The 21,985-nt window shown below is 47.7% G+C and overlaps 1 protein-coding gene across 3 annotated transcripts in view; it reads right to left on the bottom strand.

The window, feature by feature from the left end:
• LOC146808464 (transient receptor potential cation channel subfamily M member 2-like) overlaps positions 1 to 21,985 on the bottom strand; it is a 1,747,278-nt gene that overhangs the window by 468,825 nt on the left and 1,256,468 nt on the right. The window lies entirely within an intron of this gene.

The raw sequence follows: 21,985 nt of genomic DNA, 5'->3' as shown, positions 1-21,985 counted from the left end.
GTAGCTAGGTATCGATGACAAAGAAGAAGTGAATGAGTAAAGATGAATTTACTCTATCCATTGGACTGAACTTAACTCAACTAACATTGACTCTACAGGACTGTACTGCAAGTGTACGCTCAACAATACTGAACACTTACACACACAAGAATATTAAAAGCAAATGTGTCATGCAACAAAAAAAGAGATAATATACAGACAAGTAAATGACACAAAAAATAGATAAAATGGTACAAATGTATACGTAATTTAACCTGTGCTTAATATCTGATAACTTGGAACAAAAGCAGTCGGGCTTAACTTAGAAGCAATGCGTAAAGTATTTATGAAGCACTCAAACAGTAATTTAATTCATTACTTAACACCAAATGACAACAAGCATTGGCATAGCCCAGATGTCTCGCCTTTGGGACCTTATAAGTGGTTAGCCATCCAACACTTGATTTTATTGCACCAAGGATATTGTGCTGGATAACTAAACACTTATAAGGTCCCAAAGGCGAGACCTATTGGCTGTGCCAATGCTTGTTGAACAGGGTAACTCATGCTGGGCAGAAAGTAGGTGGGGACGAGCTCTCGGCCACATGTTCAGCAAACATACACAGCGTGACTTTGAATGCATATTTGAACCATTCAGGCATACCATTAGTCTGGGGATGAGACCCAGTGCAGGGCAGATTAGAGACCTGATAGGCATATCAGTGGGTGTGCGTGAAGTGGCTGTGAAATGGAGGGCTTCACAGTAGAGCCAGCGCCGAAGCCCCCTCTGGTAATCACAGCCTGCACCTCATTGGCTGTAATGCATCTGTAAGAGTGCAGGCGACTGCCCCTAGGGACCGGGGGGCAGAACGGACTATACGCAGGAAGGATCGATTATTTCTAGAAGACCGAAATTCGAGGGGTGACGTCCGTCCAATAAAAAGCACATGACCATGGGCGTCCGCAGGGGGGGGGGGGGGGGGGGGGCAAGGAGGGGCGCTTGCCCCCCCCCCCCCTGGAGTGCTCCTCCTTGCCCCCCCTGTGGCCACCCATGCTTTTACAGACGCCTTTTGTCCGTAATTACGGGCCCTGCAGGGAGCAGAGCTTTTCCCTGCCAGAGGCCTCAACTCCCTGATGGGGCGCCTCGCACTCCTCCTCGCAGCCCCTCCCGCCCATTGTCATTCTGTCTGTGGCTGATTATCACAAACAGAATGACAATGGCCAGTTTGAGCTCGGGCCACAAGCACGAGTGGTTAGGTCTGGACACAAAGACCTCCTTTTAACACTCTGTAGCTTGAGAGCAAGGGATCTTCTGAATGAAGTTCTGGGGGGGAGTCGATGCATTATTCTCCCAAGTCAAAAATTGAGGTTGCAGCATAGCCCGGATTTCAGATCCCACTAAAACGTACACAGACTCGTGTCAATAACATATCTATCTGCCAGTATTCTCCCTATCATGTCTGGCAGGACGTCCCGACCCTGTGTTTCACTACCTCATATCCCCCTGTATCCCACTCCCCTGCTCAGGGCCGGCTCTAGGGTGGTGCGACCGGTGCCACCGCACGGGGTGCTGACTTCGTGTAGGGGGCCCTAATATGATGATTTTAAAAGCACCTGCTTCTTTCCTGGACTCCTAGAAATTTTCAGCCACCAATAAAAATGTCTAAATGACTGCAGTGATTAATGCACTTCCTTAGAGAGAGGGAGAGATCGAAGTTTTGTGTAATGGAAGTTTCTACTCATCCTAAAGTAGCGCAGAGGGTTACTATGCTTGCTGCAAAGAACGTGCAGCTCACAAAGTGCGTATAATGTAATGTAAATAGGTCAGTGGGTCACACTTTTGTCAGAGAGACCATATTGTTGATAACTCTTTATGAGTTAAAATCCTAATGTGGAACAGTGAGCAAGTAACTTATCAAAGATGCATGCAAACTGGGCTAGGGCGTTATGATTTCCCTACAGTTTTTAATTATCCTAATGTGGCAAAATGGGTTAATTTGGGTACAAATCAATTCTTATTAATAAAGAGAACCCCCCATCCATGGTGCTAGGTTTTAAATTCTAGGTTTCTGATTCTCCTGACCAAGCACTCTTAAACTATCCTGCCTACCTGTACGGATGACCTGTGACTCCTACACCTTCTTGTCCTCTTATGTAACATTTCCTATGCACTGATTTACACACTTATGATTGATTGGCTCTATGTAATCTGTGTGATGTAAAGTGTTCTGACACCTTACACTGATAGGAGCGGTGCTATCAAATGAATTAAATGCACCTGAGACTGAATGGTTACGGAGGCTTGAGGGGCGCTGTGAAAGTATGGTTATGAAGAACCTGTAGTGGAGGTGGTCATTGGGGGTGCCAAAAAGCATTGTCGCACTGGGCTCCACGAGCGCTAAAGCCGGCCCTGCCCGCGCTCACTGCCTTATATCCCTCTGTACCCCACACCTCGCGCTAACTACCACGACATATCCCTCTGTACCCCACACCTTGCGCTAACTGCCACAACATATCCCTCTGTACCCCGCACCTTGTGCTCACTGCCACAACATATCCCTCTGTACCCCGCACTTCACGCTCACTGCCACATATGCCTCTGTATCCCACTCCTCACACTCATTGCCTGATCGCTCATTTTACCCTGCTTTTCATCTTCTACGTGTTCTCTCCCCTTCCACTCGTTCTACCTCTGTTCACCCCCTTACTTATTTTAGTGCCCTACTTCTTTCTCAATATCTCTACTTCTTTTCCTCTTCAGTAACATCTGTGACACATCTCTGCACTTCCTTTATATCAACACACCCCTCTACCTCACCTGTCTACCTCAGTCTTTATTATTCCCTCTTCCTCAGCTGTCTCTACCTGTCTATGACACACCTCTCCCTCTCTCTACCTGGCCCCCTCACGTTCTACGACTGCGTTATTCTCACCTCTCCAGCTTTGATTTACCTGTCTCTGCTCCTGAATCTTTTTCTTCTACACCTCACCCTTGTCTACCCTTCACCCCTTGCTACCCTTCTGTTTGCCTCACTACGGTCTTTACCCAACCCACCTTCAGTGCCTCTTCCCATTTCGCCTCACTCTCTCACAGCGCTCTCCTAGCATGCATGTTTCTCCCCTCACCACCATGCCTGCCTCTACCCCTCCTTACCTTTCTAACCAGCCTAACTTTCTACCTTCCTGTTATTCCTGGTAGTGAACCTTTCATTTCACACCTCCGGTTGTATTACCTACGCATTCAAATTGAGTAGGTCATTGCTGTGCTCCCAACCCGACATCGAGACCCAGTCCTCTAGCCTCTCAACATGCCCAGATATAACAACAAGCATTGGCATAGCCAATTGGTCTCTCCTTTGGGACCTGCTGCAGAACTAAATACTTATACTGCCGGCATCATACTTACCCAGCGCCAAGACGCCTCGGCAAAAGTGTGCTATATAAGTTCTTCAGTCAGTGAGTCAGTCTTAAGGTCCCAAAGGCAAGACCTATTGGCTATGCCAATGCTTGTTTTTCTCAGGTTGGCCTGAACATTACCCGATCCTGATTGTCTGCCATTTTAGCCCCGCCCCTATTGATTAACATTAGCCACGCCCCTTCATTTGCCAGGTTGGCCCCCCCCTGGAAAAATTTCTGCGGACGCACATGACGAAAACGAATACCCAAGAAAGCCGCTGTTTGTCATCTCAAACTGCATAAAGCAATGCAGTGAGGTAAAATATCAGAAAGCACAAGAGGGAGAAACAGAGGTGCACATTGAGTGCACTGAGACCCACCGAGGAGAAGCTTGCATACGACGCATGACAAACATGTTATGGGGTCAGCTGCTCATAGCCCTATTGAGAACAGGTGGTGGTGATCCTCCGTTACCTTGACAGCCCCAGCCAACATTACCACATGACCCAGGCAGAGCCCACTGCTGCACTACCATCAAGCCCCGTGCCTGGAAGAACGCAGCACTACACTGAAGGGAGTTGGAGAATGAAAGGATGCTAGTAGAAGACGGGACATCAATACTGCGCTCTGTGTGAGAAGGAGATGCGGTGAAGAGTGCGGAGGGTGCGGCGGTGCGGGGAGGTGGGCGGGGGCACATGTGTATTTACCAAAGAAGGTGTTGCAGCTGAATCAGCTGCTCCAGCCACGGGGAGGCCACAGGGGCTGTGAAATGCAGAAGAGGGACAATCTCTGTTCCCCTCAAGTGTCCCCACTGTCACTGTCTCCGACTCCGAGGAGCAACTAGGCTTTCCCAAAGCATGGGAGAATGCCGCTGCCCGCGTCCCACGCAGGGGGACATCAGCAGGGCAGCCTTCTAGTGGCCGCCTGTCGGAGCCCACCCCCCCCCTGCTCTGCCTCTCTAGTGAGGCCGCGCCTCGGGGAGGGGAGGCCCCCAATGGGTTTGTCTTGGGGAGGCGTGCCACTAGGGTGGGCGAGGCTTGACCCCCCTTTTTAGGCGCCCCTCAGTTCTTCCTCTGCTTCCTGCGCCGCTCCTCCTGGCCACGCGTATTTTCCTGCTGGCCCGCCGCCGTCGTCGTGAGCATTATGGTATGTCCATGCTCTTGTCTTCCCCCGGCCCCGTCCCTGGGTTAAGCCCGGGTAGTACAGGGGCCCTGTGGTCGGACACCATGGGGGGGGGGGGGGGCGGAGGTGGTAGCATGAGGTCGGGGGCGGCGGGCAGGTTTTCGTTCGGCCACAGCGGGATATGCTCGGGCCGAGTTTAGGACGGCCTGATGCCGGTCGCTCCTCCTGGTCTTGCGTCGGGTTTCGAGAGCCGGTGGACGGAGCTCAGGGAGAGCTTAGGCTTCGCATGTATGAGGCCCCGGGTTCGGCTCTCGGCATCTCCAGATTTCTGCTTGCTTGGCTTGGTGTTTTGGGATGTGGACCCGTTTTATTTGTCGGGCGTAGTTATGGACTTAGCCCGACTACTGGGGGCCCCTTGTGGTGTGGGGGAAATGGCGCGAAAGGGTTGCGTAAGTTAAAAGGCCCAAGTCATGTAACTCCCCAAGTACCTGAATATGTAATGTAAATACGGGCCATGTGCAGAGCCCCGTGGCTGCGCCCACACCCGGTGTTTCTGGGTAAATCACTTAATCCCCCGTGCCGGAATGCGTAATGTAAATACGATGCAATGTACAGCACCCCAGGACCTGCGCGTCGAGATCCCGTGGGCGGTGTGGTCCGCTGGCTGCACCGCCGACTGAGTGGCTGTACCGTTGGCAAGACCAGAGCTGGCTGTTTACTGTTAACTCATGGAACGTGCCGGATAATTTCCCCTCGGCGCACGCGGGACTCTCTCTGCTGCGCCGCTGTCAGTGAAATTAGCTTTGATTAACTGTAGCAGAGATCGGTGGGCCTCCTTGGAGCCTCCCCGGGGCGCAGTTAAACTTCCTCGAGCCTGGCGCCCAGAGCGCGAGCGTCAGCGGGTAGGCGCTAACGAGATGGATGTGAGGCGGCCCAGTGCGCAGACCTGCCTGCAACACACAGACCACCGCCCCTCGCGCATCTCTCACGGGGCAGTGGTAGAAGCGGAACACAGATCGGTCGGCGACCTTACACGTCCATCCTTTACTATCCTGCACATGCTTGCTGGGCGGGGCCTGTCCAGAAACACGTCCTGTCAGCTCTGGCACACACTTTCCTGTAAATGTATAGTACAGTTATTCGTTAACAACGCGCCTTCACCACACCTGGCTATGTGGGGAATTCTGAGCATCTTGTACATGCTGGCTCCCTTCCAGAACCATCTCTGGCCACCTTACACATCTGTGCCATCCACCTCAGACTTCGACACATGAGAATCCCTCGCTGAGACAAGGCGCCGTGACTCGGCCCAACACAGGACTGGCGCGACGATGTTCAGCTGCCCATGTGCTTGAGTCTGCAGCAATGCACCTCGCGGTCACTGTGCCCCAATAACTGTGTTTGAGAGGACTAAAGCACAGGAAGCTAGGGCGAAGTGTCTAGGAGCATACATTTGTGTTAACACCTGGGACTGGAACTCGCGCCACCGGGTTCCAAATTAAGCTTTTCACCCACCGGGTCACACAGGCAAACCTCGACCCACTTCTCCATTCTCAATACTTTTATCGCCCACACATTCCCGTGCAAGAGGGGCTTCTGCAAAGTCGCTGCCCCTTCCTGGCACTGTGAATAAATCTGCAGCGCCCAGCCCTGTCCTTCCCTGCACCCGGAGAGCGCTAACCTCCCCCGGGCCGCTCCCAGCTCTACAATAGCCCGCTAGGCGCTCGGGACCAAGAAGTTATTTCCAGTTGGAAACTGCTGAGTCTTAACGGTGGAATTCGGGGTCCCTCGTATACTCGGTGCACCTTGCCTCCTAGAACAAAGTGTGCACCGCTGTGTAATTTGTTTCAGTCATGGCTCAGGGTTGGTCCCCCACCCCCTTTCTTGCTAATAGTGGTACGTTACATATACAGTACACATCACTACTACACAACCACGTGTTGTCTGGAAGGCACCCATTGAGGACTTTACATATTGATAATCACTGTTTTCTTTTGTCATGACATGTTTTATAGAGACAATTTCATTAGATGTGACTAAATCATGAAAGATATGTTAGGTGCGTTTTGGCGTATCAGAGGGCCTGTGAGTAGGTGAGTATAACCAAACCCCGCATACGTCACTGCCCCGGTGCCGCTGAGTGTACTTCGCTGTAATGGGTCCACCTTTCCGTAACGTGACTGCTAACCCCCCTACACTCTTCAGACAGGATCCATTCGAGAGAAGGCTGTACACTTCCCTTCAAACCTAGCAGGTGCTGCTCTCAGAAGACAGTTATTCCTTTCAGGGGCTAACCACCGATCTCTGTTTTTTCTTGACATGCCACCATGTTCCGCTATCTTGTCCCCTGTCGCGGTTCCCTGCCGTCTCCTCCTGCCGGATTGGAAGTTTATTATGCTTTGAAGCACCGGATGCTGCGTTTCTTTCCGCGGCAATTCCAGGCATCACTTACATGTCAAGATAACTCGGGTAATTCGTTATCTTCCGGGAGAAAGATCAGGAATTTGTATAGTGGAGGATTTGACTTCGGTGTAGTTAGTGCAGAGGGTTAATTGCCCGCTGCAAAGAACATCTGCCAAGTAGATTTCAGAGTGCGTATGATGTGAATAGGTCAGCGGGTTACTGTGTTCAAAAGAGGCATCCTTTTGTTACTTGCAATGTATATCTTAAAGCCCTGATAGTCAACAGTGAGCTACGAACGCTCATCCTAGAGCTGCATACTCACCGCTAAGCATACATTATTAGAACATTGATTAATGTTGCAAGAGGGTTAATTTGGCTAGAAACTGACTGAGCTTGTGCTTCACCACACCAAGCAGCCCTGAACTATACTGCCTGCCAGTAGGGATGACATGAGTCTCCTACACTTTGCGTCCTTTGGCTCAGGTTACATTTCCTATACACTGATTCACATGCATATGATTGATTGGCTCGGCGGATTCTGTGTGAGATGCAAAGTTCGCGGACACCCTACACTGGTAGGAGTGGCGCTATATAACTAATTCAATGCATCTGAGTGTGGTCATGGAAACGTGGTCAGCAGTAACTCCTGGTATTTCTTGCCCTGCGCAATTGAGTTCATTTCTCTCCAGTTCCCTGGGAAAGGTTTGGGGGGCCAGGGTGATCTATGACGAGTCTGTACTCATTACGGTTTATGGTAAGCGTTTTGAGAAACATATGGTATAGTTTTTACTAGTTTTAGCTTTTGGCCAATGGTAGTTTGTCAGCCAGATTCGGAATAGCTGGTATTGCAGGACACTAGAGGCGGTTGTGTGTATGTCCAAGTTGAGGAAGGTTTTCTTGTGATACGGCAAGCTTGCATTGTGGTGCACCAGTGCCAATTGCCTTCGGGATCGGGCCGGCATCATCGTGCATAGGCACGCACTTAATGGGAGTAAAACCCACATTTATTATGTCCTTATGCAGTGTCGTTTGAGGGCAAGTGGTTTTTATACAACTTCAAGTCATGATGATGCTAATTTTTAGAGACTTTTATGGGCAACCCCCCCTTTATGCAAAACGCAGCAACCAGTCTAATACCTACATGAGACTCCTGCGCCACTGGCAATACTTTAGCTTTTCATATGTACACATGTAGGGCTTCATCTTTGTGTTGTCAGTTAAATTACATTTTGAGGGGCAGTCGTACCTGCACTGCACGGTCACAAAAGCCGTGAGGCCGCTTCACTCAGCCATGTCTGTGGACCCATGCAATGCCGTGGCTCATTTTGTATATGTCAAAGGTTCAGCCTAAAACCCAGTCTCAACCATAATGCAATGGTCAGCTTGTAGAAAGGTGTAACACGGAAATTGATCTACCAATGTTATTGTGAGTTCCACGCTTAAGTCAATAGATGGTGCTGTCTTTCATCTTTGCCTTGCTAGTCGAAAACAGCGGGTGTAATGTTTCTTTCGAACCACAGCCATAGTGGCAGCTTAGTCTATGCAGAAAAGTCAGCAGCCTGAGCTGTTTTGGAGACCAGCTGAAGGCCTGGGTTTGTGTGTCATACATAACATCTTGAAGGTATTTATTAGCGTGAGTTCCACGCTTAAGTCAAGAGATGCTGCTGCCTTTTATCTTTAGCCTTGCTATTCGGTAACAGCTGGTGTAATGTTTCCTGCAACTCATAGTCATAGGGGCAGCTTCGTCTATACAGGAAAGGCAGCAGCCTGAGCTGTTTTTGAGACATGCGGATGGCCTGGGTTTGTGTGTCATACTTAACATCTTTAAGGTTATTCTCCCTGTTCCACAGGGAGGCAAGGGAAAGCCCAGAGTGACATGATCTACTGAGACTTAGCCTGGTTTGCCTCTTCTGCGACCTTTTGAAGTTCGTTTATTTATTGTATGAAGGTGCCAGAGGCTGTCAGTTGTTTGATAGGCACCAGAGCCAGATGACATTAAAGTGCATTGTGTGCTGGGAACTAAGGAGCGGGTCCATTTTAGTAAGCACAAGGAGCTGTACATATTTGGTGTCGCTCATAGATGCCCTGTGTTGGGTGAATGATATCTAGAGCTGTACTCCTTCGAAAAGGACATTGCCCAATAGTCAAGCCAATGGCACATCAAGTAATTATGGTGAAAATCTCGAAAGTAATTTTCTTTTGGAATAAAAAAAAATAAAAATAAAAAATAAAAAAATACTGCTCTCGTTTATCTATCATACGATATGAATGTGGTGACGTCAAATGTTCACCTAGACCACGTCACGGCCCCAAGATTAAAACTACATGTGGTGTTCCCCAGGGATCCTCTACATGGAAACACTTTGGGTGGACCTAGGTTTATCACACTAGGTCCCAGATATTGGAACCCCCTACCTCCAGAGATTAGGTCCTGCACAGACCTCATGACTTCCCTCAAACTCCTAAAACATGGCTAGTTAGACAGGTATATGAGTAACACACCACTCTAACAAGTTTCAGAGTAGCGCCAGGAAACCAATCTGGTACAGGTGCTCTACAAATTTAGTATAACATAACAAATGTGGGATTGGATTTCATATTCTTTTAGGAGCAGAACATAATGTGTTTATGCATAAACTGAGAGAGTCGCAAACAGAGCTTGTGGATCCACACAGGTGTATCACAAGGTGACAGCAAGCCATACTGTGGAATAAACAATTACACTATTTTGAAATTAAATAGAAGTCAACAAGTTTAACGATATTTTGGACTAATAGTCATGGTTAAAGGTGTGATAAGGTTACCTCGTGTTACATATTCAATCTACGAAATTGCAGTTCAAGTTGTATCAGTCAATAACATTAACTAACAACATTATATAACAAACATTACACAAACGGTAAATAATTTCAGTGCCTAAAATCGCAATTGCACATAGGTTCAAAATTGTGGTGGTTAGCATTAGGTTTTGAATTAGGGAAGGAGGTGCTGAGCCAATTTAATTATTGAAACTGATTTTATCGCTATAAATATTAGTTCAAATTTCATGCCGTCCCCAGGAAATAAACTTTAATTTAAGTAAATTAAAAGGTAGGAATGAACCGAAATTTTTCGATAATATTTATCTTAGTTTGAGACAAAGCCAGAATAAGACTCCATCATCCAATTTAATGTAACTCAAGTTGAAAGAATATTCAATGAAACCTGTATTATCTGGTTAGTTAGGATAGATCCCCAGAATGCTAGGTCATTATTGGCGGTAGAAAGGAAAAAACAAGGAGATGTTGCTGAGTTATTGGTCATTTGAAGTACACAATAGGATAATAATACAATGTGAAAGGAAGCAAAAGTAGGGAGGTAATGGCCGAAAAGGTATTACGGCAGAGTTAGCTGTTTTACCGATCCTTTCATTGATTTGTATTAGCATGCTGTAGGAAGGGGAGATTGCCTCAACGAAACAGTTGCCAATATGCTGTCACTAGCTAAGGGTGTGGCATCAACCATTCAGTGACGGTGACATGATGCAGCCAGGGACAGTGAGCATATGTTTTCCGTGTGCTGGGTGAGAGTTCAAAGACAGAGGCTGTTGCCCCCATACTGTCTGATGTTCACAGCTTTTAAGTGCCCATCCCGTCATTAGACACCCGTTATGTCAGCTTGTGTGTATAAACGTAGGGAAGGCAGTTAACTCTCACGTTATCTTCACCTTACTTTATTGTGCTGTAGCTGTTGGAAACACGCTTCCAAGCCAGAAAGGACCCCAATTTGGCCCTATTGAAAAATCACGCTAGGATTTCTTGTCCGTAAACGCCAATTTCATCAATGCCTTGTTACCCATGCCATATTTTCCAACATGAGAAGCAGATTTAGGTGTTGCTCTCCTTCGCTCAGTCTTTCCTTGCAGCCCAGGGAGTTTGAAACGTTCACAAATTTTGGTCCCCGAGCTGAAAGATATGTATCCTTCAGAAGCAAATCCTCAGCTGTTAGTCAGTCAGTCATATTGGCTTTATCCGGAGTCAAGATTAAAGGCGTCCAGATAAGCAGTCAGCTTTAATATTTGGCCCTGCCTAGAAATCATGCAAACCCCGAAGCAGCAGCAATTCGGGAACCTTAAACACTACCCATACATCACCTTTACCTGCAGAGTACATATTCTTCCACTGTTTATACAAGTATGTTCAAGGAATGGAGGGTATAGATGGTTTGAAGAATTTCAACAAAAAAAAAAAAAAAAAAAAGCTATGGTTCAGCTCTGGCTCTACAATGTAGGTTTTGGATCTTCACACAATTACGTTACGAAGATCTGCAGTGGCATCTCAAAGGAAGTTAAGAACATCATTCACGTGTAAGTTGAACAGCAGTGGGCCAAAAGTCACCCTTGCTTCAATTCGCTCTTGTAGAAATCTCCTTTGTTAGCCTGCTCTGGGTTTCTGAGTAAAGTTGCAAATTAGTGCTGTTTTACAGGTTAAAGATCGTGATCCATAATTTAGCCCACTAAGGCTAGCTCGCAGGGGCAGGGCATCAATAACAGCGAAGGGAGGAAGGGGGGGCTCTGGCAGCGACGGTTGCCTCCCCAGAGCTGTGGCGGAGTTACAGGACGATCTGGAGGCAGAAGGGTACAGTAAGGGTACCTCTGCGACAGGCGGTACAGTAAGGGTACCCCTGTCCGGCACATTAAGGGTGCCCGAGCCAAGGTCCGGGAGCCGAAGGAGGTTCTGGGAAGACCGCGACGGCGCCCCGTTAGTCCTTCGGGCGGTTGGGGGGCCTGACCAACCGGGGGTGTGCCACAACACGCTCCGCCCCCGTTAAAAGGGGCGGGAGTATTAGACAGATCACGTGATCCAAAGGAGGATCTGAAAAGAATGTGCCGCACTGCCGGGCATCGACCCACCGTGCGTGCTGGCTCGCCAGGCGGGCGGAGCAGCGAGGGGCTGCTTGCCCTGGATCGCCCGCAAGATAACCCACTTATCGTCATACTTATGTTGTATGAAATAAACCTGCAGCAGTTCTTCACCCACAATGAAAGTTTCAGTGTAATCTTTGGGTGACGTCTGTGCATGCGTGTTGAGTGGAGCGAATGACGGTGTGGTCACTAGGGGGGTCTCAAGGAAAGGTCGGGTGTGTCAGCTACACCTATGAGTGAGAAGGATTTTGTGCCTGAGAGACCTGTGAAAACGTCTTTATGATAGCGGAAAGGGGCTGTTAGTATGTGCACTTTGATGGTGTGCGAGTTGTGTATGTTTTGTAGAGAAGTGTCACGTGTATGACAACATCGTGTGGGATGTTAGTGAGCTGCGTTTGAGAAGCTTCTGTGAGAGAAACCTGAGTGAAAGCGACGTGTATGCGTGATCAGGGAGTATTGGTGAGTGAGCTTTGTAAGAGACTGAGTGAAAGTGCTGTGGAAATACACAGCCCGTGAGTGGTCCACGCGTGAGAGAGGGGGAGCAGGAGGTGAGCCCACCAGTGGCGCGCGCGCCCTTGGGAGAGCAGTCTGCTCATTTTCAAGCACTGCACTCATGCTTGTGGTGCGCCGCTGCTCGCTCCCGCAAGGTGGATGCTAGCACAAGCACGAGTGTGTGCTTGAAAATGAGCAGAGTGACGGCTAAAGGCCCTGCTATGCAGTGCATGCAATGCTGCATAGGCAAGACCTAAAAATCAGTAGAACCTGAGTTAAGAATCTTTAAAGTTTTAAGTAGAAATCGGCACAGTCGAAAGTTATGGCTGACTGTGATAGAGCGTGATTCCGAAACAAAAGTGGATTGGGTCCAGCCTCTGACTACCTTCAGAAACCTTTTAATAAAATGTCTGCGATGGTAGACGTCAGGGAGGCAAGGCAGCCAGTGGTATCAAATGAGGAGGCATCATCGTTGGGGAGCACCTGGATGGAGTCACAGTGAAGCTTTCAGTGCTTGGATTTATTCTCTTTTTTGGAGGTTAAAAATCTCCAGAGGGACAAAGCTGCAGGCTGAGGTTGATGAGGGCTCCAGGAGGCTGGATACACTTAAGAGGGGCAGCTGAATCTGATTTGCTGCTGTGGAGAAGAACACAGCAGGAGCTACCTCAAAGTTGGGCCAACCAGTGATGCACCTTGAGTCGATCTGCAAACAGGTAGGTCCTGGTCTCCTCTTGGTTCTCTGGGCACTTTTTGGGTTACAATATTGTGAGTCCCAGTTTTGGGATTCTGGGCTATCTGGGCACATTTACTACCACGTTCAAGGGTCCAGGACTGGGTAGGCAGCACTTGGATGATAGGATTCACTACAGGCAGGGTCAATGTTCAAGTTAAAAGTTGTTGGAGCATTTTGTGTCCCTGTGACTCAGAACAGGAGGCCAGCAAACTCGCCCTAGGAGATATTCTGGTAGTACTGGGTTCAATCAGTAAGGCAGGCCTCAAGCAGCAGGGCAGTCCTCTGAGGGTACAAGGCAGGCTTCATGCACCAGGGTAGTTCTCTGGTAGCAGCACGGCACTCCTCTGATACACAAAGCAAGCCTCAAGCAACAGGGCTGTCTTCTTAAGTACAAGGTAGTGCTTTTGAGTGTCCTCCACAGGTTGAGGATTGAGATTAAGAATGGGACTGAGGGGCCTATTTTCATACCTGGGCCAGCTTTGAAGTAGAAGAAACTACTGAAGCCCCCTGCCCCACAGATGGTTCTCGAATTTCCTTCTTCCCTGCCCAGGCTCCACAGAGAAAAGGTTAGTGCGGAGTTCTTTGTGGGTATGCTGACGCAGCTCATTTCAATTGTTAGTGGGGCAGGAAAAAACGATACCCCTCCCATGCTGACAGGATGGCCAGTTCTGCCAACATCTAGTTCTACTTTGTGTTACTATCTCAGATGAATACACAAAGACCAAGGGCTAAGATAATCACGGACAAGAAACTTACAACTTTCTGAAAGTGGAATTTTCAGACCTGTGACTTAAAATCCAAATTTAACAATAAAGATACTTTTAAATTACAATTCTTTAGTGACCAAACATGGCAGATTTACCTATCTCCAAATATATGTTATCATTTAATAAATGGAATAAGGTGACCCTATGTTATCCTATGGGAGAGGTACACCTTGCAGTAGCTGGAGGAACGTAACCCTTTTGGCACGGTTACCACCCAATTTTTGCTTAAACTTAGTCAACTAGCAGTTTTAAAGCAAGTTACACATGTCTGATATCACAGTGATAAATACAAGTGTGGTAGTAGGAAGTGCATGACATCACATAATGCTTTATTATTTGATTGTTCAGTGCCCTCCACTTTCCCTCTAGCCCTTTGTGTGTTTCCACCTAGAGGCCCATAGGAATGAATTGGATTGCATTCACAATTTGCGGGTACCAAATAGGTACTCACAAATTGCGCATGCAACTTGCAAGAGGTATAGGGGGCCAAAAGGCCACCCTGATGCACCCCAATACAGGTAAGTGTGCACATGTGGCGCACATACAAGTCCTAAAGGCATGTTTGTGTGCCACATGGCACTTAGAAAATCCCATAAACTAGCATTTTTCTAAGGATTTGCAAATTACCACCAACTTGAAGTTGATTGTAATTTGCGAATCCCTAAAGCAGGGTCGCAATTTTCCCATGCATCCTGCATAGCATTTAGGGAATCACTAATTGAGATTCCCTAAATGCATTTGCAAAATGCGATTACCTATTTTGCGAATTTGCATTTGGGTTGATGCATCCCAAATGCCAAAATACCGGTCGCAAAGGGTCCAATTCTGCGAAACGGCCCGTTTGTAACCGGCATGTTGGTTGATGCAAGTGCCCCTCTGTCTCTGTAATTCAGGATTTTTGCTATTAGTGCTCAGGGTGGAGCACCCGGCAGCAGCAGAGGTGCAAGAGCTCTGTGCACTTGCTCCACAACGAAAAATACAAAGAGTCCCTGTGGCTGCAGAACTGTGCATACCCAATGTTCTAAGAATAGCTCAGGTGTATTGCCTTCCACTTTTTGGGTAAAACCCAGTAGGCGGATATTGTTCCTCCTTGAGCACCACTCTGCATCTTCCGCCCTTGGCTCCAGGTTCACTGTGGTGGTAGACATTTGGGTGACCTGCTTTTTCAGTGTGACACTCTCTCTCTACCCCCCCCCCCCCCCCCCCCCCAAGAGGGCTAGGATGTTGCATTCAGCAGTCTGAACTTTATCGGCGACCTTTCGCTGGTCTGCATGTAAGAGGTTAACATCAATCACCACTGCCTCTATGTTGTTCTCTAGGCCATGCGAGAGCCGTGAATTGCTGCAAGGACCTCGGCCCTAGGCAGCTTCAGGCTCTTGTCTGGCACTTGTATTTCAGATTCTGAACCCCCTAGTCTCGTGATTCTTTGGGGTTGTTGCCGAGGGGTAGTATACTGGCTGACTGTTTGATGAAAGAGGGCGCGGCGCTCGATCCCTCCCCATGTCGCCTCTGAGTCCGGCCTGCGCCTGTGCTCCGCACCGTGTGACTTGTGCAGCGAGTGATTTTCCGGCAGACACCCGGAGCTGTCATTGTTGGTATCAGCCCTAGCCTCCAGCTTAACCCCTTCGCCGCGGGTGTAATTCCCCCGCAAGGGGGGGGGGGGGGGCTGCGGTGGGGGCGCTGTGCTCGTGACAAGCCCAGCTCGTCATAAACACAGTGGAGCTGTGCTCATGACAAGCTGAGCTCGTCACAACTCTGCCCACTAATTGATTCTCCAGCACAGGGGGGGGAAATCAATCGCGCGTGGGCGGAGCGTGACCGTTATGACGAGCCCAGCCAGTCATGAGCACAGCTCCACTGTGCCTCATGACGAGCTGGGCTGGTCATAAGCACACAAGGGGTTAATTATGCCCCCAAAGAGGGGTGGCAGCTCTCTGAGCCTACAAGAAGGCCCACAATTGTTTAGTGTGGCTCCCCAGCCTCCGATGCAAAGGTCCCTGGCGGGGTGGGCAAGTTGGGTGAGGCAGGGGGGTTTTGCCAGTAACACGCCAGTGGCCTGTTCCTGTGCGGTGGTTGTGTGCTGGGCAGGTGGTGAGTCCAGGGGCCTGTGAATGTCTCCCCCAGCCCTTAGAGGAGCCAGGCCTCTGCCCCCTCTAATTATGGCGTTGGAGAGCCAGAGCAGGCCCCTTTTCAGCAGGGACAATGGGCCCAGCCCTCTACCGGCAGCGCTCCCAAAGACAGGCTAGCCTGTCCCGGCACACCACATCCAACATCGTCCGGGCGGCCAAATCAAAAAGGGGGTCTGCTGCTCTGCAGTGACCCCAGGCCCCGAGATCCTTGCCTTGTGGCCCTTGTCTCGATGGGAGCCAGTATGGGGGGTACAACACGGTGCAGCCACTCCTGCTTCACCTGATAATCAGAGGAAGCAGCAGGAGGTGTCAGATGTCGTCCCACAGCAGGCCGTATGTCCCCTATTTGCTCGCAGGCTATGCCTCACCGCAGCTCTGGGGTAATGTCTGTTAGGCCTGCCAACCCTCTTTACCTGAGATTCTGGCTTCACAGGGGCTGCGACTCAGCCCCAGTGGGTGCGGGGGGCTGGGATGCCACTCACCCCCTCCGGCTGTCGTAGCAAGAAAAACCAGGATCACATTCTCAGGTCGCTCACCCGGCTAGCACTTCTGCTGCTCGTGTGAAGTCCTGGCCTGTGCTGATGTGACCGGCGCCGCCTCCACAGCAGGGGACTGGGTCCTGCTCCTCAGAAGTTCTCTCAGCTGGGCACCTTCTGCCATCTATGCGCCCCAGACAGTAAGGAATTGCGGTGATCTGCAGTATAATTGTTGGATTTTGGTGCAAGTTGGCCGGGAGATCCGGGGTTTACGTCCTGTTGGCCATGTTGCTTGGCCACTCCCTGACTGATGCATCTTTGACTGAATGTGCACTGGGTTCCTGCTAACCAGGTTCTTTCCCTAAACTGTACCTTTGTTTCCGCAATTGGCACAACCCTGGCCCACATATAAACCCCTTGTGAGAAGCTTGCTTGGTATATGGTGCTCACTTATTTAAGTGTAGCACCCTGCACCAATCAAGACAACCCCTATGGTGATTTTAGTGGTCTTAAACAACCTTAGAAAGCTCTCTATGTGGTAGCTGTGGGAGCAGCCTTCGGGCTTACTCCAGAAGGAATGTCAAGTAGCTTCTTTTAGCAGTTCATAATCTTATGGTATAGATTAAATGAAAAAGAAACAGTGTAGTTATAATTTATTTTATTTTATTACAAACACTCACTAACACAATGCACATAACACACAATATTCAAGAAATAGAGCATGTAAGTAGCACAAATACACAGTGGTCCCCAGGGGTAGACCAAACCATGTACTAAATTAGTGGAATGCAAACCATGACTCAAGTCAAGGATGGACCCAGAAGACAGAAGTGCCAGGAACCCAGGCAGCTACCCAAAGTGAGTATCTAGGAACCCCTTGGAGGTTGCGTGCAGAGAAGGAACATGAATGAGTTCTCAATGTTAGTCAATGGGTAAGTTGCGGTTGCAGTTTTAAAGAAAGAGGACCCTTCCCAGTGGACCTTGAAGACACCCCATGGAAGATGGAAGGTTGGAGAGTCACCCGTGGATGCCCCAGGAACCAAGATACCTGCACCAGGGATGCTGGTTGCATAGGTGTCAAGTTACGTCGGAAACCGTCGGAAACCATAATGGAGGACTTCAACAAAGATGACACTGGAGAAGAAGACAAAGGAGTACGGTTGAACTCAAAGGCGGATTTAGGTTGAGAGGTTATAACAACCAGCAGTAACCTGGGTCAGAAAATCAGAGCCTAATAGTGTAGTGAACAACATATAAAGAGAGAAAAAGCACATGTGAGTCGTACCATCGATGTTGAATCCCATCAGCCACTGTGAATAGCGGTTATCATCATGTAGGATTCGTCCATACACACTACTCTTGTGTTAGAGATATGTGTAGTGTGTGGAACCAGGGAAAAGCAGACAGGTTCATAAGATTCTCTCGCCCTGGTATATTATGAGGTCGCTAACAATAAGTTGAAGGTGGCTAATGGTTTAGAAGCAGTGCAAAAACAAACAAAAGTGAGTGAAAATGTTAAAAACAACTACTGAGTCAGTCCCACAATTTTATTCATGACTGACCGAGTGATGTAGTTAAAAACAGGGCAGGAAGCAGTTTGAAAAAATAACTGCTATTGTCCCAAATGTGGTCTACATGATTCAGCCATAGCGATTGTGTGTCAATCTGGCTTTCGTCAGGACCGATTCTAAATGCTACTGCTAAATAATGTAGTAATCCAAACAGTGAAAAGGAAAAGGAAAAGATACAACCTACTTGCGTGGTAGTATTGAAACACTCCCGACTATACGTGGAGTAAGTAACAAATCCTGAAAACAGAAAAAGGATTGTCAACACCAGAAAATTAATGGAAAACAGCAATGAAGATCAACAACGTGGTTCACAGGCTTTTTCTCAATATTAATATGTAGATACTATATACATTCTTAAGGCTCTCGTTGTCGGTTAAACGAACTCTGATATGACAGACATTTGTAATAAAACAACTTGATTGTCGAAATGAGAGGCACCAATCAGTACAATTAATCGGTGTTCCAGCTTACCCCTCAATGTAGGGGGTCACGCCTCACCCCACCTGGCATCCGCTCAGATGAACGAGGCCCCGCTCTGTATTAGAACAAACGGATGCAGTGATATATATGCCTAGCAATGGTTGCTGGTCTCAGTCAATAAAATGTAATCTCCATACTTGTATCTAAACGATAGGAACATGGCCAGAAACAAACCGACTGGTAAAGGAATATAGTTGTCTAAACTGTGAGTATTAAAAAGCCCAGTAGCGGGGGCGTTCGTGTGAATATCACGGCCTATTGATGCGCCAGTGGATATGTCTCGAGGGCAAACTGAGACGAGTTATCACATACGGGGCAGCATACTGAGGCGGTATTCAAATGTCATAAATAAAGTTTAAACAAAAGAATTTACACAAAAGAATTTAGAAAAAGAGAGACGGCGCGTATATGGAGCGCTTACCTTTCCGTCGGTACCTCCAGTTAAAGTGAGCTGGACGGGGAGGCACCGATGTTCGTGTATGGCGCTCATAAATAGATGCGCGTCTAGATGACGCAATCGTCAGCGTCAGCAAAGACTCCTGGTATATGGAGTGTCATGTCAGATGTGTGAACCTTCTCAATCTCGGGTCGGATGAAGAGTCATCCAAAGTCATAAACATGTAAGAATGCTACGTGCTGTGTCTAAAGTAATTGTTGATGCTTAATATCAGCAATCTTTATGAAAGCCACTGAATGTTCGTAATCGCGTCTCAGTACGAGTAATTATCTGATGTCAAGAGATGTGATTGGCTGGCTGTCAGTAAGTAAACACAGTAGTAATTCTTGGCTCTATATGGAGTAGCACAGTGTGCAGATCAGTATGGCCATGTTTCGTTACACTTAGTTTAACAACTATACCTGGGGTGTATGTTGTCGTGTGGTGTCTATTGAATGTACGTCTTTTCCCTCGAAACTTGTCAGGGGGGGGGGAAAAATATAATAAGCTAGAAAGGGTACATTCAGTGGTGTTGACAACCGAACACAAGTGGAAAAATGGTCCTTCCAGGTATTAGAGGCTAGTCCACGGTATATCATCGTTAAGCCCTTGTATATCACTGTGAAGTGAATAAATCAATTTCTGTTCTTTACTGAAAAGGAATCGGGCAATGTCACTGACATGTGGAGGAATAAACGGCTGCTCTAACACCGTCCATTGAAGTTCTTCTGGTTTGTGTTTGAAAGTAAGGAAGTGTTGAGTCAGTTTAGTCGCTTGCTTATGACACCGGATGGTGCTCTTGTGTTCATTAATGCGAAGTTTGATTTTACGAGTCGTCATTCCTACATACCTCAACCAACAAGGGCAAGTGATCATATATATGACTCGTTCAGAGTTACAATTGGTATGTTTAGTTAAAACCCAAGGTCTCTGTGTCCCAATATCAATTTCTTTGGTTGGGACAGTCTGTGGACATGCAGTACAAGTCCCGCAGGGAAAATGTCCTTGTACCTTCGGTAAGTCCCATAGAGTGTTTGTCCTAACAGACTGGATGGTTTTGGGTCGAGTGTGCACGAGAGTATCTCGTAGGTTGGTTCCTCTCTTGTACGCAAAAAGGGGACTAGGAAGCGTACCTTTCCCGATATTGAGAATGGACCAATGTCTGCGTATACTTCTTTGTATGTTGTTCGTCTGGGTACAGAAAGTGTGTACGAACGTAAGCCTCTGTAGTGGTGTCTTGATTACAGGAGGCTCCAATAAGGCATCTCGATTGTTATTGAGTGCTCTCTTCATAGCTTTCTTCACAAGATGTGAGGGATACTGACGTTGTTGTAATTGGATCGATAGATTGTGAGCATGTTTCCGGAAATTGTGTGTATCCGAACAGTTTCTGCGTAGTCGCAAAAACTGTCCTACTGGCAAATTCTCTCGTAATGCTCTAGGATGGAAACTCTGAAAAGTGAGCAATGAATTTCGAGCCATAGGTTTCGTGTACAACTCACAACCTAATCCACCATCTATGGGATAGATTTGAATGTCCAAGAAAGATAATCTTTCTTTGCTGTATTCTATGGTGAACTTGAGAAATGGATTTTGGTTGTTCAACCAGTCATAGAATTCACAGACCTGTAGGGTGGTGCCTCTAAAGATGACAAAAATGTCATCGATATAGCGTTTCCACACTCTAATTTGATCTCGAAAGGGATTTGTGGAATTGAGTATGTGGTTCTCTTCGAACATGTGCACATAAAGATTGGCTAACGAAGGGGCAAAAATACTCCCCATCGAAGTTCCTGACACTTGGAGGTATAGTTTGTCTTCGAACTTGAAAAAGTTTTCAGTCATTGCCAATCTTGCACATTCCATGACAAAGGGTATTGGTGTCATGATTTCTGAATCCTGGAGACTGGTTTCTAGTAATATGCGTATGGCTTCAAGTGTCTCAAGTTGGGGAATGGCTGTATAAAGTGACTCAATGTCAAAAGACACAAGGTAATCTTGGTCTGCATCAAATGATGTTGCTGTTAACAGTCTCAGGACGTCCTTTGTGTCTTGAAGATAGGTGGGCATCTTCTTGACTAAAGGTTTTAAGAAAAAGTCTACAAATGTAGACAGAGGTTCCAGCAGGGAGCCTATTCCTGATATTATGGGGCGTCCTGGTGGAGGTCTTTGTGTTTTGTGAATTTTTGGCACGGTGTAAAAATAGGGCGCAATAGGAAATTTAGTTGTCAGAAAATCTGCTTCATTGGCAGTAATCCAACCTTCAGCTTTCGCCTCTTCAACCAAATGTTGGATTTCGTTGGTTAATCTCATGGTTGGATCCAGAGACAACTGCCGGTAAACCGTGGTATTGTTTAACTGTCTTAAACATTCTTCACGGTAGGCTGTTGTATCTTGAATAACAATAGCACCTCCTTTGTCGGCAGGTTTTATTGTAATGGTGGTATCATTGGCCAGAGTAGAAAGAGCTTTCTTCTCTCTTGAAGGTAAGTTCTGATAGGGTTTGGCATAGCAATCTTGTAGGCTATTTATGTCTTCTAGGACAGCTTTCTCAAACGTAAGTACTTGGTCTGGTACTTGATGTAGAGGAGGATTGAAACTGGACGGTGGTTTCAAACCGGTGTTGTTTAACTGTGGTTCAGTTAGTTCCACACTCCTATCCTTGAAGAAAAAGTGTAGTCGGATTTTTCTGAAAAACGTGCCAATTCACATCTGATGGCAAAAGAGTCTCCTATGTTGGTTGGTACAAAGCCGAGTCCTCGGTTGAGAACTGTGAGTTCATCTTTATTAAGAGAACGAGCACTCAGATTGACCACTAGGTCGTCTGGTTGGTGCTGGTACTTGGTTGTGCTAGACCTGTCCTGCTCCTGGTGTTCGGTGGTTGTTGAGGGTCTTGTTCCCAATGGACCTGTGTCCGCCCTTTTCTCCTGTCTCGATTTCTCCCACGACTTTGTCCTAAAAAAGGCTGGTCAAGAAATGGAGGATGGGGTTGGAATGGTGGTATAGAATGTGGATATTGTGTAAATGGATATTGCCATGGGGCTGGTGGCCACCAAGGTCCTTGGTATTGGGAGGGTCCAAATCTACCTCTCCTTAGT

Source organism: Triturus cristatus, chromosome 8 (assembly GCF_964204655.1).
Source record: "Triturus cristatus chromosome 8, aTriCri1.1, whole genome shotgun sequence".
Classification (NCBI taxonomy): Eukaryota; Metazoa; Chordata; class Amphibia; order Caudata; family Salamandridae; genus Triturus; species Triturus cristatus.
The sequence above is the reverse complement of the archived record's forward strand: the minus strand, read 5'-3'. Positions and strand labels throughout refer to the sequence as shown.